The following is a 6,014-nucleotide window of genomic DNA, read 5'->3' on the forward strand; positions in this document are numbered from 1 at the left end:
GCCCGCGTCTTCCTCTCGACTTCTTTTTCCCTCGGAGTCGGCCTCCCGGCGTCTCTGCCTCCCAGTCTCACCCACTGCGGACCCAGGGTCTTTTCAGCTGCAGCCTTGTCTCTCCGGGTGTCTCTCTTCTCTTCTTTTCTCTCTATTCGTGTCTCTGCTCTCCGGGCCTCCCTGTTCTCTCCCTAGGTCCCCCTGTTGTTCCTCGCCGGGTCGCCCTGTTCTCCCGCTGGGTCTCCCTGTTCCCTCCCTGGGCCTCCGTGTTATTTATCCTTGAGTCTCTGTTCTTTACCCTCAGAACTCTGTGCACCATCCTGTGCCCCCCCAACCCCGTCTTACACTTGTTTCTGCACCCCCTCTTTGCGGCCCCTCCCCCACCTCTGGAATGCTGCCCCTCTGGTTCCTCCACCCCTAGGAGGGGAGGGGCTCGCCCTTCTCCCCCAGTGCTGGCCCGGGAGTTGGAGTTGGAGCAGGTGGGGGGTGGTGGTAGCTGTACCTGCCTGGGCAGTGAAATGGGAGGGAGGCTGCCAGTGCCAGGGGATTCTCTGGGTGCCCCAGGGCAGCAGGGCCGGCCTCGGCCTCGGAGGCTGGATTGCTTAGTGTTGTGACTGAGGAGCCACGCTGGCTTGTGAAGGGGCAAGGGCAAGGATATGGGGGACTTGGTGCCAGATGAGAATCCGGGGAAGTGCATCGGGTAAGAAGAGGCCTGGAAAAGGATGTGGGGTTGGTAGTTCCAGGAGAAGAATCCAGTCAGGGATCCTTTGGGAGGCATCAGGGATCAGATCGGTCTAGAGCAGTGTGACAGGAAACCTAAGGAAATCCTATGTTTGATTCCTTGTTAACTCTTGCTTCAAGGAGCATGAAAATTGTTGTTTTTTCCTGGTTATGTGAATGAGGCTAGGGCTTCCAAGAGAAGCAGGTATGGCTACCCCAGACCAGGACAGTCCTGTGCTTGCAGCCGGGACCCAGGCTGTGCACCGGCTTCGCCCTCCTGCCTCCCACCTCCAGCCCCTCTCAAGCAGCCCCGCTCTCGCTTTTCTTCATCCCGTCTTGCTAGCTCTGGCTCACACTCTAGCCAGTGCTCAGAACACACTTGCAGCACACCTGTGCACATGCACATTCAGTCTTGCACTTTCTTGTACTTTTTTCTTTTTCTTTTTGGTACCAGGGATCGAACCTTGCACTTGCAGAACCATTGATCTAAATCTTTGGCCCTCTTGCACATTTTTACTTGAGTTTTTGTCTTGACATTTGAAATGTCTTCATAGTTTTGTTTTCTTTTCCTCTTTCTCTTCTTACACAAGGAAATTGTTTTAATGGATTTCCTTTTTACCTTTCCTCATCCTTGCAGCTACTGACCTTCCTCCCTGCCATGCATCCTCGTGTGCCCTGTGACCCCTGGTATGCTGTGCAGAGCTTCTGAAAGTGCGGGGTTCATTTGGGCACTGGTAAAGCAGTTTGTTGGGGTAGGAAATGAGCCAAAACCCTTTCCTTAGGAATTGCATCGGTGATGGACACCCCACTGGCCCTGCTGATTTCTGCACCCTCTGCTTTTCTTCCCAGCAGGGCTAACTATGGGAATCTAGTTTCAAGGGTCTTCTTAGGGGAGGTTGGACACAAGCCTCCACACTAGAGCTGTAGTACTCTGCCCTTCCACCTTGAGGAAGACCTTTTCTCCCTAAGTCTCAATTCCAAACCCCCCTGTACAATTGTGCATTTAACCCAGGCCAAGCCCCAGGTTTCCTCCGAGAAGCCAAAGGGGCGGTGCTGTATTGCCAGTCACTTCGTGGAAATGCAAAAGCAACTTCATAGCCTACTATTGATTGCTGATTATGTGCCAGACTCTAGACTAGGCACTTTCTGCTTGGCTATCTTTTTTTTTTGTTTTGAGACAGGGTCTTGCTATGTTGTTCAGGCTGGCCTTGAATTCAGTATGTAGTCTAGGCTGGCATTGAACTCTGTGAGCCTCCTACCTCAGCTTTCCCAGTGCTGGGATTACAGGTGTGTGCCATCGTTTTTTTGTGTCTTCTTTTTTTTTTTTTTTTTTTTTTTTGGTACCAGGGAGCGAACTCAGGACCTTGCACTTGGGAGGCAGAAGGAGGAACCACTGAACTAAATCTCCAGCCCTCTGTCTTAGTTTTTATGTAGAAGAGGCAGCTCTTCCCTTAGAACCTGCTGAGGTTGAGACACCAGCTCACCTAAAGTGACTGCAATTCTGAACGGGGGTTAGATTGGAGAATTTCAACATGAAGCATGGGAGAGTTTAGAGGTCAGGATGAAATGAGTCCCAGAGGAGATCAAGAGGGGGCTTTCTGAACTGGATTTAAAGGGATGAATAAGAGTTTGCCAATTTAAGAAGAAAGAAGGGGCACTTCAGAGAGGCTTGAGTGTGAAAATACACAGTTTGGGAGGCAAGCTGAGCCAGAAAAGGAGAGCCAAGAGTTCTCTTACAGACTGAGGGTGGTGATTATCAAGAGGAGACAGCCTAAACTGGGTATGGTAGCACACACCCATGTAACCCCAGCTATCAGGAGGCTGAGGCAGGAGGATCCTAAGTTCACGGCCACCTGGCCAACCAAGCAAGACCCTGTTTTTAAGATGCAAAGATGTAGCTCAGTGTTAGAGAGCTTACCTAGTATGCTCAAGGCTCTAGGTTCAATCCCCAGCACCACAAAATGGGGTTGGGGGGCAGCCCGCACACAGTGGTGCAGAGGTCAGACTGTGGTTTTGAACTGCTGGAGTTTAACTTGACCTTGAGCAAGTTATAGTACTTAATATCTCTGAGCTGGTTTCCTCATAGGTCAAATAGCATAGTAAAATTCTATGCCTCATAGGGTTGTTAGGAGGATTAAAGTTAATATACATAAAGTGTTTAAAACAGGGCCTGGTCTCTAGTGAGTACTGTTACTCAGCGGTAGCAGTTGCTACTGTAATGATCTTCAACAAGAGTAACACAAACTCATTTCATCCATCAGAATCACCCAGGGCTGCTTTAAAGATATACACTGCTGGGCCAGGAATTTAGCTCAGCGGCATCATGCTTGCCTTGCAAGTGCAAGGTCCTGAGTTTGATCCTTGGTACCCACCCCTGTGTGTGTGTGTGTGTGTGTGTGTGTGTGTGTACACATACATACACTGCTACTGGGTATGGTATTGTACACTTGTAACCTAGCTTCTTGGGAGGCTGAGGCAGGAGGATCTTAAATTCAAGGCCAACCTAGGTAAGGAAAGCCTGTCTCAGAATTAAATAATAAATAAATAAATAAAAGCTGGGGGTGTGGCTCGTGAGAATGTCCTGGGTTCAGTTCCCAGTAAGGTATTGAAGAAAAAAAAACTAACAGCAGCAAAAATCCCAAACACTGCCAAGGTTAGGGTATCTGCCCACCTAAAGTAGTTGCATTTCTAAACTGAGGTTCCCAGGTAGGGAGCTCAATGAGGGGGTGCCTCTCCCCTCAGCCCTCACCATCATTGATGGGGCTGTGTGTCACCCAGGTGCATTTGACCTGCAGGTGGGCAGGCTATGAGGAGGCAGAAGATAAAGCCCTGCAGAAGGCACCCCATGGCGCAGGTGGGTGGACTGGGATTCTGAGAAGAGGCAGCCTCAGTGTTCAGGTTCCCCTTTCCTCCCCTCCTGAGCTCTCGCCATCTGTTGAGCTGCTTCTTCCTGCATTTGCCTCTACGATCCATCTGCACCTGATCTCTGCTGACCGCTTGATCTGAGAACTCTGGTTTTTGCTCCTTGGTAGTATTTTAGCTGCTGCTTCTGGGGACTTTTCCAGGTGCAGCTGCAGAAGCTGCCTGGGGGCTGCTCCAAGACATACTGTGTTCCAGATTTCAACTTGCCCGTGGTTCTGTTGCCTGGGCCTGAAACATTTCAGGCCTGGCAGATGATGGAAATTTCTGTCGGGGTCAGTGCTGGTGGATGCCCAAGGCTTCCTTGCCTGGTCTTGGTTATGGCCTCAAAAGGAACAAACTCTATCTGAGCCTGGGTGCTGCGTGCCACCAGTGTATCCTGTACCTTTAGCCTCTTTCTGAGTGCAGCCTTCTAGCCGGCCTTGTGGGTGTCACTACCAGCCTGTCTGGTTGTCCTGACTGTCCTGGGCTCAGTCCCAGTGTGGGTCTAGAGCAATGATGGCAAACTTTTTAGAGCTTACAATGATAACAACCAGCCCACCTCAGCATGTGTGCTACATACAGGTTGCCACCACTATGATTCTGGGAGCTGCTGTTAGTGATGATCTCCACGGTGATCTGATTGCTCACATAGGTTGTTCTGGGGCCATGTAATCCAGGTCTTGGTGGTCCAACTTGCTGTTCTAGCTGTTGCAGAACCCTGCCCTGGTGCTGCTGTGTGCCTCCAAGTCTTAAAGCTCAAGGTTCCTGTGTATGTTTAGTCTTCTCCAGGACCCGCCTCCTGACCATTTTTGGTGATTGTCTGTTTTCAGGTGTGGCTCTTGCTCAACACAGGGCCTGTCCCAGTTTCCAAACACAAGGCCCAGTGCGCCTTGTACGGCAGCAGTGCCTGGTGACGTGTGACACCTTTCCTGTTCTCTTCCTTGGACACTGCCTCTCTGCTTAGAGTTTCTGAGCAGCAGTGGAGCCTGTGACCTCATGTCGGGCACTGTGAGGCCCAGCAGCGGGTGTCTCCAGACAAACGGGCCTTTGAGTTTAAGACATGGAAGCTGGTTTGTCTAGCCGGACCCGCCTGGCAGCTTGCATGCTGGGAAGCTGCGGCCACTGGGAATGTTGCAGAGAGACACAATGGGCTGGGGGAGGGAAGTGTGTGGGCACCTTGAGCCCAAGGCTGCTATTCTGGCACAGGTAGGGGATCCATGGAAGCAGAGTTGGTAGCATAGCCCTGAGCAGTTGAGGCCTTTGCCACAGAAGACTCCCCTCTTGCTGAAGGAGATCAGTCTCAAGAGAGAACTCCCAGGTATGGAGGCCAGTTCTTGGTTTGGGGATACAGGGCCGTCTGGATTTGTGAGGATGTGTCCAGCCCCATGGTCTCTGTTTCCTGTGTGTCTATTTTGGGAGGAGCCAAGGTGGCAGAGCTGTGGGGCAGAGCTTGCTGTGCCTATGGGGATGAGGCCAAGGAGAAGCCTGATGCGGGGTACAGCCTGCTTCGAGAGGGTACCTGCAGAGCCGAGTAGCTGTGTTTTGTGCTGTGTGTGGTGAGGTGGTGGCAAAAGGATGTGAGTGTGACTGACCCCTGCCCTGACCCAGGACAGTACCTATGCTGGTGGGGACTCAGCAGTGGTTCTAAAAGGAAGAGGATCAGCTCTCTTGCACTGTGCATGCCAGCAGAGGAGGCATCCAGGGGCACACCATCATTTAAAAATTACAGAGAAGCAGAAAGTCAAAAATAAATACTGCTCCTGAAGCTTCTTTAAAGAGTAGTATTATGCTGGAGTGTGTTCCTCCAGGCTGGGCTGTTTTCTGTGAACTCATTCATGCATTCATCCACTCATTCAACTTGCACTGAGTGAACACCTACTATGTGCTTGGGTAGCAATGGCCCATGCTGTGCCGAGCGTATAGTGTTGACTCCATAGTTGTTTAAGGCCATAAATAATCAGATTTGTGGTCACTGTTCCAAGATAAGGTCAGGCATGTAGTCTCTGATGTCATTAAAGTCATTCAAGTACCATTGGATATAAGATCTCATATATTAAAAAAAAATCTCATGTATAATTGTTCAGAACATGGGTAGCTCATTCTTGGTAATGGGATAAAATATTGGCAAGGCTGGAAGACAGGAAGCAGTTTTGGCACATTTGAAGGTCAGAAGAGAAAATTCTTGTGGCTGGCTGGTAGAAGGAGAGCATGGGCAGGTAGGGCTATAGTAGCGGTTGGATAACTGCTTGGCTCTAGGATTATTCTGAGGGATTTGGATACAAATTAGTATGAGAATTTGGAGCTTTTGTATTTTGTCTTGTGTTTTGAGACAGGTCTCGCTGTATAGTTCAGGCTGGTCTTGAACTCATTTTGTAGCCCAGGCTGGTCTCAAACTTGTAGCA

This window comes from Fukomys damarensis, unplaced genomic scaffold (genome assembly GCF_012274545.1).
Source record: "Fukomys damarensis isolate Sample0158 unplaced genomic scaffold, DMR_v1.0_HiC HiC_scaffold_23, whole genome shotgun sequence".
Classification (NCBI taxonomy): Eukaryota; Metazoa; Chordata; class Mammalia; order Rodentia; family Bathyergidae; genus Fukomys; species Fukomys damarensis.